Raw genomic sequence first — 11,408 nt, 5'->3', positions numbered from 1 at the left:
TCATCCTGAGATGGTCTTAATAAAACAATGTGGAATTAGTATCGCTAGATTTAGCAAAAACAAAAAAACAAATAAATACAAACAGGATGCCCAGTTAAACTAGAATTTCAGATACATAGCAAAAATGTTTTAGTATAAGTATGTTTTGCTCCTGTTTTTACAGTTACTGCATGAAACATATTTATTCTAAAAATTATTTGCCATTGACCTGAAATTCAAATTTATCTGCAAATTTACTGGCAACTCCATGATCTCCATTTGGTCCCGCCAGAGAGGACAGAGTTCTGGCCCTGGAAGTCTATACTGTTAGGGAAGTGGGCATCCAGTTGGGACGTTCATGATTGCATCTCTGGGAGAAAGCAGGCACACCCAGCTCGAAGGCCAAGTTCACAAGGCACCTAGAGAGTGGACACTCATAAAGAAAATCTTCCTTTTGAGAGCTCCTATAAAAATAATAATTAGCCTTATCAGGAGCTTTGTATGTGAGTATGCTCTATAATTATCCATTTGTTAATTGCTGCCACATCCTGTTGAGGTTGGCAAATATTTCTACTACTCTCATTTTGCAATGATGTAAACAGAGACAGAGGAAGAGGCTGACTCACGGGGCAGACCAGCAGGTCAGGAGAGGACAGGCGGGAGAGCCCAGGCCAGGGCCTCACATCCTGTGCTGCCAGTCGGCATGCAAGCTTCTCTGGGGCCAGCCCTGGCAACATAAAAGCCCCAATACAAATCTGATCAGAGGAATAAAGAAAATGCTCTGAATTGCTTGAAAACTCCACATTCTAAACAGCTCCATTGTTGGTAAACGAAATAGACCAGGACAAAAATGTATGAAAAGGGAAACTATTGAAAACAGATTATTTTCCCCAGAGGAAGGTATAGCTGACCCACCCTTCATTTCTCTCCAAGCAAAGGTGAATGAATTTTCTTGTCAGTGCCAGGAATAGGAAGACAGAGAAGCAAAATCATTTCACCTGTAATAACAGCAGTCGACACTGATGGACTATCTCCGGTATCAAGGAATTTACACATTGGATTTAATTTATTTGTTTGTTTATTTATTTATTTATTTATTAATTTATTAATTTATTTATTTATTGGGGGCTGGGCATCAATATGTTTTATTTTATTTTATTATGTTTATGTATATTTTTTATTGGAGTTTGATTTGCCAACATATATTGGATTGAATCTAATCTCCACAACCAGCCCACACACACCTACTGTCCCCACTTTGCTGATGGGCAAGTGTAACTCAAAGGGTAAGAGAGGGTGCTAGGACACCCATCGCTATGAAGAGAGGAGCACAGCTTCAAGGGCTGGGCCTGGCCTGACTCAAGTGTGTGTACCATTTTCTGCATAAACTCTTCCATCCACACCCAGAAAAAATCCAGCACTTCCAAAGTGGATTAAAGTATCTTTTCAAATACCATTTAAATTGGCTTTTGTGTCTGTTCTGTTTCTTCCATGAATTCTAACACAACTTCAGGAGAAGAGCCATGCACACCCACAGCAGGGTCTTGCAAAGGCTCCTAGCTTTGTAATACTACTTATGCCCCAACGTGTATCCCGGGAAGTCTGCCCATAACACTTGGAGGATTGACTGGCTATCCTTATCTTTCTTTCAGTGATAGGAAACTGATTTGTGCAGGGATTTGCTTAAGGTCACACAAGGCCAGAGGTGGGACCAGAACACATCTCTTGATTCTACTGTCCTTGTTGAAAAATGGAGAACATTGTCAAAAATTGTTCCCAATCTGCAACTTAAGTAATACATGTTTTTCTTCACAAATATTGTCCATCCGCTGTCCCGTGATGAGCAGTTGTAAGATTTCTCACCAATCACCTTCAGGGGCTCCCTTGTTCTGGCAGCTCCTGACATGAAGCCCTCAACCACCTGGCTCTGGCCTACCTGTCCAGGCTCATCCCTTACCCTCCCAGCAGGAAGCTGTCATTCAGCCCAGACGGTCGAAGTTCATCCTCTATGAGGTGGCCACAGTACACCCCTCCAGACTTCCATTGCCCTGGCTTCCTCTTAGGAACCCCATGGTGCAGTGGACTGGCTTTGAAGCTGGATTACTTTTGCATTAGTTGGGCCTGGGGGCCAATTCTCTCTTTACCACTGCCCCTGTTGTGTGATTTTGGGAAAAACACTACATGTAGAGAATTTTCTAATCGATGACAGATAATGGAGGACTAGAGATCATGTATTTAAAGCATCCAGGGCAGTGTCTAGTGCAGAGTAGGTGACCAGTAAGTGGTTTTTGTTACCTTAACATATCCTTATCCTCCTATTTAATTCCTAGCCATTCTTCAAGACTCCCCTACTCCCTCAACCAGCTCAAAGTAATTTCTCCCTTCTCTGGATTGAGAATGAATTTTACTTGTATGGCACCCAATTCTTGTGCTCTTGTATCCTCTTCATAAATACAAGAATATTTCTTGTATGCTGAGTTGAATTGTGTCCCCCCCAAATGATATGTTCAAGTCTTGCTCCTCATACCTGGTAATGTGAACTTATTTAGAGATGGGGTCTTTGTGGTTGTAACCAACTTAGGTGAGGTCATATGGATCCGGATGAGCCCTATTCCCATGACTGGTGTCCTTATAAGTAGACAGAAGTGTGGATACAAACACACAGATACACAGAAGAGAAGGCTGCTGGTGGTACCGGTTCCTGGGGTCGCCATAACAAAGTACTGGGTGGCTTTTAAACAACAGATATGTACTCTCATACATTTCTAGAGGGCAGAAGTTCAAAATCAAGGTGTTGTTAGGGCTGTGATCTCTCAGGAGGCTCTAGGGAAGGATCCTTCCTCGCCCCATCCCAGCTTCTGGAGATGCCGGCAATCCTTGGTGTTCCTTGGCTGGAAGATACATCCCTTCTGTCTCTGCTTCTGGAGTGCGTGGCCTCTACCTCTCTACATGTTTGTATCTAAATTTCCCTCTTCATACAAGGACACCAGTCATTGGAACCACTTAGGACCTACTCAAGTATGACCTCATCCTAACTTGACTGTGTCTATATCCTTATCCCTATTTCCAAATAAGGTCACAGGTGCTGGGGGTTAGCATTTGATGGTATCTTTTTGGAGGACACAGTTCTAGCCACTTGAGTCCCATTATCTTCTCTGTACCAGGAATCCTTATCTTTTCCCTCCCCTCTCCTTCACTTTCTACATCCCAGGCTATTTAATGCATTTCTTACATATCTCTCATTTTTTCCCTCTCCTCCATCCCATTGTCTTGATTCTGGCCCTAACTGAGCTAAATGACCACCGTGGCCTCCTCTCTCCCCCTCTTTGTCCTTCTTTCAGCCAGCTGCTTCAGTGAGCCTGTTAAAATGTGAATTTTGTCATGGCATCTGCTGCCTAGAACCCAAATGGCTCCCACAGTCTTTGGAATTTAAATTGGGAGCCTGATTTCCTCTGTGGACTAACCTCCAGGCCTGTCTTCATTTGCAGTAAACTGTAAGTCTCAGGAGCACCAGGGTTTCCCCTAAGGCCCCCCAAACGTTCAGGTTCCTAGACATCACAACCATTGTTTCTTCTGCTGACAATACCCCTGGTCTGTTCTACTTGCTCATTTGCTTCCTCTTGGATGCTTCCCGTACCCTCCCTCCCACAGCTGGGCTGAGTCAGTTGAGTCTCATTGACACCTCTAGAGACCCCAATTCTTTTTTTTTTTAAGTTTTTAAAAAAAGATTTTATTTATTTATTCATGAGAGATACAGAGAGAGAGGGGCAGACACACAGGCAGAGGGAGAAGCAGGCTCCATGCAGGGAGCCTGATGTGGGACTCGATCCCAGGTCTCCAGGATCACGCCCTGGACCAAAGGCTAAACCGCTGAGCCACCCAGGGATCCCCAAGACCCCAGTTCTAGTAGAAGGAATTTGCCAAAGGAAATAAGGGCCCAGGCAATGATGTCAGGAAGGTGGGCACTGGCCAGTACTGGTATGGCTGGGGCTGACCATCTCCCAAATGGCCTTGCAAGGTGGAGTTAACTCAGTGCAGAGTTTAGCTCTGGGCCTTGCAGGCCGAGTATCCCAATTGTCAGAGCACTGGGGTGGGGGGTGGGGAGAGAGAGCACACACATCTTTCAGAGACAGATTTATTAACCAGGCTCATGCAATGACTATTTGCAGCCAGAAAGCTACTTTATCGATCTAAGTAAGAACTATAGCGCTAGACGCCAGGGTTCTCCAGCCAACCCACACTCTCCCTGTCCTACCACCCGGAAAGGTTAAGATCCCACGAGCCTGGAATCAGACAAGAAGAATTTGTTTCACAATTTCCATGTTGAATGGTACCTGGCTGGACAGCCCTGGATGTCCTACATCGTGTAGATGTACCAGCCTCTCAGTCCAGACAGGTGAGTTTTGGGCGGGATTGGTCCTCACAGGAGGTGCCTGAATGCACATCGCATCTTAGATCGGGTCACAGCCTGTGTGGCTGTACGAAGTGTGCATTTAGTATAAACTTTAGCTGGGTTGGGGGAGAGGCAGGAGTGGGGTAGAGGAGTGTTTATATTAGAGCTTTCCAAAGTGGTGTGCTGAGAATGGGTTACAGATGGGCTGTCCCTGGCTGGTCGCCTCTAGCTGCACTTTGTCTATGCCAGTGGTGGGTTGAATCGTATCCCCTAAAAAGACAAGTTGAAGTCCTAAACCCCACACCTGTGACTGCGACCTTATTTGGAAATGTGGTCTTTACAGATGTAATTAATTATGATGAGCTCATAGTGGTGTAGGATGGGCTGATGTCCTGACACGAGGGACATTGGGACACAGAGGAGAAGGCTGTGTGAGGACACACAGAGGGACACGCGCACACACAGGGAGAAGGCGGAGCTCACAATGATGCATCCGCAGGCCGAGGGATGCCGAGGATTGCCAGCGACACCAGAAAGTTGGAGACAGGCCTGGAACAGACTCTCCCTTGGAGCCTCCAGAAGAAACCAACCCTGCTGACACCTCGCTTTCAGACTTCTGGCCTCCAGAACTGGGAAAGAATACATTTCTGTTGTTGGTGGCACTTGGTTGCAGCAGCCCTAGGAAACTAGTACAAATGCCATAGAGATGGTGTCACTTTACCTAATGGATAGTCAGGGAAACACCTTCCTTTAACACCCAGGGGCCATTCTTCTTTGGTTATGTCCAAGTGCTCCTCCGGTGACACCAGTGCACCTGTTCACCCACCTCTCTCTTGTCCTCCCCAACCCCATCCCTGTCCTCACTTTTTCTCTGAGGGGAAAACACCAATTCCTTTACCTCTTTGTCATCTGCAGGGTAGCTTAGCCCAGTAACAACTGGCCCCTGCTCTCAGAGCCACTTGAGTGACTTATCAAAGGAGTAGAAGCTCATTCTTAAGGATATTGATGAAGACTCACACAGATAACTATGCACTTAATTGTTAGCAGTTTTTCCAAAAAACATCTAGCTTAAAAATTACAAATTATTAAATAATTACAACATGCAGAGTACAAACAGAAAGTGGGGATTACCTCCACGTGTGTATGGGGAAACTGAGGCTTAGGCCAGTTAAGCAACTTGCTCAAGATGGATCCAGGCTTTAAACCTGAAATGATTATGACTTCAAAGCCCTTACTTTAATAAACTACATTACTAAATAGATTTCAAAAGATGTAACCTTGTAAATACTTGGGAAGGCCTTGCCAAACTTTCCCTATTCTTCCTATAATTTTACTATCTTATAGACATGTGCTGTTCTAAGTGGATATAAGATGCCTAAAGAAACTCAGGATGGTGATCTATATATCAATTACTCTTGACAGTTTATTTTCTCACTTAGTAGCAGAAGTAATAATTATTATTTGATCTGGAGTCTACAAAACTGCATAGCATTTCTAGTAAATTTGTAGAGAGTTCCTTGAATAATCAATGAATTGTGTGATAGCTTTGGTAAAGGACTGTCTCTTTCTTCTTCCTTGAAGTTCAAGCATAAAAACAGTCATATATTTTCTTTTAAACTCTTGCAATGATGATTTCCTTGCAATGCAAATTTGGTGTTGCATGAGCTTCAGGCATCCTGAGATTTTTAGCCAAATAAAATAATAAATCACTCATTTTTAAAAAGTCTTTTCTGCCAAGCAGAATATCCAGTTAGCTTTGGCTTGAACGATGAAGGTTTTTAGCTTGAATTACTAAACTAAATGAAACTGGGGTGAGAGAAATCCCTCTCTTACTCAAGCAGCAAACTCAAAGCTCATGTTATTAAAATGCCCTCAGTCTCCTGTCTCCAAAGTCAGTAAACAGTCTTCTGTCTTCTTGCTCTCGGGAACTTTAATCACAGGCCATCCTTGATATGCTCACAAACTGCATTCAACTGGGCCCAGTGGGCCTTCTTTATACCTGTGTCCTGCCTGACAGGATAAATCAACAATCTCAAGGTCTTGGATGGAGTCCAAATGCCATCAGTCAAGCGAACATATAGAGGACAGTTAGCCCCTGGGCAGGACCAGCTATATAATTTGCAGGCCTAGTGCAAGAGGAAAATGCAGGGCCCCTTGTTCCAAAATGTTCAAGCATTTTGAGACAGTAACAGCACAGCTGTAAACCAAGTGCTGGGCCCTTTGAGCTGGGGCTTGGGTGACTGAGCAAGCCACATGCCCAGGGAGCCGGTCCTGCCCCTGGGGGAGGCTGTCCTTCCAGCTTTCAGACCTTTCCTTCTGCAACCTGCCATCTGGACCCTCCCTCTCACCCCAATATTTAATCAATCACAGATTGATGCAAACATGCCCATTTCCCCCTCTCCCCTCCAGATGCCTCCTACCTCCATCCAGTTCCTCTCTGACGCACCCACGCTGCTCTCTGCAGCCGGGCTTGCTCACTGTAGAGGACCGGGCCCACCCCTGTGGATGAGCCTTGGGAGGCTTCCCACTGTTCGGCGGAAGGCCAAAAAAAAAGAACATAGACCTCCATATCTCACCCTCCAGCATCTTCGGCTCATGCTGGTGTCTCAGTCACCCTGACTTCACCTTGGGGCCTTCTCCGTGTAGCCCCTCCCAGGGGACACTGCAGCCTCCCTGCCTGCTCAGGGCTGCCCCACCGGCCTGTCTCTCTGGCTTCACCTGGCCCTTTCTAGTCAGCCGGCAGGTGTTGGCTTGAGTAGAATAATCTTCTTGAAAGCCTTTCCTGCCTCCCAGACCAGGACAGATCCCCTGGCTGCCCACTCCCTGGCATTCTCTCTGTTTATTGATACAACATCATCCAGTGGGTTCCGTGTCTACAAAGGTGGAGTCCCACGGTGCCTGCCCCCTCATAGAAGCTGCAGGGATTTGTTGGTGGGTGGGTTGTGCTTTAAGGCTCCAACTAATTCAGCATCCTGGAGAAAAATAACTATTATTACTTGTAACAAGGGAGCTGTTTTGCTCTTGCTGCTACTCTGTAAGAGGCTATGGAACACAGACGTTCTGAGCGGCTAGCGGCCCTGGAGGATGACGGCACGACCCATTGGAACAAGCGCTGCTCACTGCAGATGTCCACTGCCTGTGTTGCTATTTAGTATATTTGAAAAGGTGCTATTCTAGGATTACATGTGATTTTTAAGACTTCTTCTATGTTCTAGTTTGTAACAATATGCATATATTGCTTTGATAACCATGATGAACCACCCCTCCCCAGCGAATTAGCTTTAAAAAAAGTAGCAGGCAAGAGGAATTTCCTATAGGGGTTCATTTTCTTTGCAAATGTGTTTCCTCTGGCTGGAAAGGGGAAACATCTTTCCTCCCCTGCTCCACACACCACGGAAGAAGGGGTATGAAGAGGAAGTTAAGCATGGTGTCAAGGGTGCCAATTAATATTCTTATAAAAAATTATATGAAGGTAAGAGAAGAAACGTAACCATAAAGCTAAGCCATGAGTGCTGCTGATCCCCAGGGTTGGTATTTACCACTCTTGAGGTCCTGAGCTTTGAGGAAAGAGAGGACAATTGCCTTCTACTGCAAGATCTTGGCTGTACAGAGCAGTGGTTTCCAGCCTCCTAGATTACCAATCCTCAAACTTTTTTTCTTCTGTTTTATTTATCTTCTGCTATTTAGGCAAGAAAGGAAAAGAAACAAAATTTGAGGGCACCTGGGTGGCTCAGTAGTTGAGCATCTGCCTTTGGCTCAGGGCATGATCCCTGGGTCCTGGAATCGAGTCCTGCATCAGGCTCCCCTCAGGGAGCCTGCTTCTCTCTCTGTTTCTGCCTCTCTCTGTGTCTCTCATGAATAAATAAATAAAATCTTTAAAAAAAATAAAAAGAAACAAAATTTAAGAAAAGTCTGTGGGATAGACTAGATGGGGATCAAGATGTGCAATAAGGCTAAGGGGTTAGATGAAGATGAAACAGTTTATATCAGTGCTGGATAGGGTGACCCAGTGTCTCTGCCTCAGACCAAGGAGTTACCTGGACCCCAGACTTAAAACTGAGATGATCCTCGATGAACCAGGGTGAGCTGATAGTTTATGAGATAGCCCACAGAGGTCTAGGCTATGCCTCTCCTGGGCACCCCCTGCGCCTGTGGCCCCACCCCCGTGTGTTGCCACAGGCTCAGCCTCTGGCTCCCAGAACTCTCCCTGAAGAGCTCATAGTGTCACCATTGTTCAGGGCAGTTTGAGAATCAACCCTGACCTGAACTTGCGAACCCAGATCATAATTTTATCTTTATCACTCAGTTTTCATTTTCTGGAAGAAACCCCTTTAACAACAACTACTTCTTCTTCTTCTTCTTCTTCTTCTTCTTCTTCTTCTTCTTCTTCTTCTTCTTCTTCTTCTTCTTCTTCTTCTTCTAGCTTTTATTTATTTATTCATTAGAGACACAGAGAAAGGCAGAGACATAGGCAGAGGGAGAAGCAGGATCCTGGAAGGAGCCTCATGTGGGACTCGATCCCAGGACCCAGGGATCACACCCTGAGCCAAAGGCTGACACTCAACCACGGAGCCACCCAGGTGCCCCAATTTTGGTTTTAAGATGACTTGTGATTGGGTAGCCCTGGTGGCGCAGCCCTTTGGAGCTGCCTGTGGCCTGGGGTGTGATCCTGGAGACCCGGGATGGGGTCCCACATCGGGCTCCCTGTGTGGAGCCTGCTTCTCCCTCTGCCTCTCTCTCTCTCTCTCTCTCTCTGAATAAATAAATAAAATCTTAAAAAAAAAAAGATGACTTGTGATTAAAGACAAAACAGGATCCTGGTATGAACTCAGATTTTGGTACATTCGAACTGTCAAAAGTGTTCCCTTTAAGTTGCACGGAATGCAAATTTCAGTTCCTAAAAAACCCAAATAAGGTAATAAATGTTAAGGGAAGGAGGTTTGATTTATCTCTTCCTAAACTGATGATCTAGTAGGAAAATTGCTGATTGAGGAAAAATGTGGCGGGGTTCATGCTAACATAGAGACACACTCATAAGCTGTCAGAGTGATTATTCTATTTCTGCTGCAGGGGGCGAAGACAGGAAAGTTGGGGCAGGTTCTAAGTGAGGGCTGTCATTAAGATATTTAGTGTGAAGGAGCTCCACTCCATACACACCACCTTCAAGGTGTTCAGTACCCTAGGAAGTACAGAACATCAGGATCCTGCTTTATAGAGAGAGACTCAGAGGGGGTGTGTGGCCTGAAGACAGGCACCCAGGTCTGGTTGTCTCCCACTCCTGCCCAGCTGTATCTCCTTTTCCTCAAAGAGTGGGGAACATCTATTTCCTATGGGTCTTGCAGCCCTCATGCTAGATCAACCAACCAGAGCTGACGTGTCATTGACAGAGAACTAACCATCTCCAGCTGAGTAATAGAGATGAAAAAGAAGGTGCATTTGATGTTAAAGAAATTTTTTAAAAAAACGTTTTATTTATTTATTCATGAGAGACACACACAGAGAGGCAGAGACACAGGCAGAGGGGGAAGCAGGCCTCCTTTGGGGAGCCCAATGTGGGACTCGATTTTGGGATTCGGGGATCATGCCCTGAGCTGAAGGCAGATGCTCAACCACTGACCCACCCAGGTGTCCCTGCATTTGATGTAAAAAGAAAGCATCCTGTTATCCTTTATTTAGGGAATTGTTCTTTTATAGATTATGAAGAACTTTCACATTGATTGAGAAGATAAGGAAGAGCATCCATGGTAATGACAGCAACAGTAATAATAAATGTGCCAATGCAGGACTTGCCACGTGCCAATGAGGACACCGAAGCTCTAGGAGGTGACTGAGTTGGCATTTTGTCCCCAGGCTAACTCCAACATCCAAGCTTTTTGTGCTTTATCACATGATAATTTTTTAGTTTATTTATCTCATTTTATAGCTGAGGGAACAGAGACACTTGGAGCCTAATGGACTTGCTAAGGTCTCATCCTTCGAATGTGCCCAGCCAGAGTTCACACCCAATGGCCTCTGTGCGGAGAATCCCGATCTGGTGCCCATGAAACTCTACAAGGCTTTTGATGTTGCATCAGCCTGAAGCCCAAAGCCCCATGGAACGATGTGCCTCTGAGATAAGAATTTGTACCAGTTAGAGATCTCTTGGTTGTGTGGGGCAGAAATCACCAGAATTAAATAAGGAAAATGTAAGTTTTCAAAAAAATACCAAATAGAACACGAAATGAGCTTGCAGCTGGGCTTTGGGCAGTACCAGATTTAAGCCTGGGAGGAAATCTGGGCCTTCTCTTTGTTTTTTCTGTAGACCAGCTTCCCCCTGCTGCCCAGTGCAAGGGGTGGAACATGGCCACTGGCCACACTCACATTTATACATTCTAAGTCCAGCTATTGGGGAAGGTTTCTTTGTTCCATTTCATTCTCTAGGAGAAGGGCCAGTGAGTGAGTGGCCAAGTCTGGGTAGAGTGTGTGCCTCTGGTCCCCACTGCTGTGTACAGGAGGCAGGTGACATAGTACAAACAAAGGCAGCCCAGCCCCTTAGAACAGGGGAATGAGGGTTACCGGAGAAGTGGGAATCACATAGTAAGCTGGACATGAGTCTGTTTATGTCCAGGTGTGAGAATTCAAAAAAAGTCAGAATGAAGCAGTAGAATCACACCTAGACAAAAGCCTTAGTCTAGACAGTGCTTACATGAATGAATGCATATTGAAGCAACTATTTATTTAATTAAAATCTTCCAGGAAACATGTATGTACTATAAATATTGTCTTTGTGATCAATTGTTTTTAAAGTTTTTTTATTTTTAAATTTTTGAAATGAGAACTTAGCGGGGAATGGGCTAAAATAACTCCCATCCAACCATGTTGACAGGCCCAAGACTTTTGATAAGTGTTTTGGAACAAAAAATCTGCTGTGATAGATTTTCCTGGCTGACATCCTACCTGTTCCTGAAACTCCCTTGTGAACAAATATTACAGTCTTTTTGCAAGAGAGTCAAGATGGAAAATCAGCAGATGTCAAGTTTTTGGCTCTTGATGGATG

This window comes from Canis lupus, chromosome 1 (genome assembly GCF_011100685.1).
Source record: "Canis lupus familiaris isolate Mischka breed German Shepherd chromosome 1, alternate assembly UU_Cfam_GSD_1.0, whole genome shotgun sequence".
NCBI lineage: Eukaryota > Metazoa > Chordata > Mammalia > Carnivora > Canidae > Canis > Canis lupus.
The sequence above is the reverse complement of the archived record's forward strand: the minus strand, read 5'-3'. Positions refer to the sequence as shown.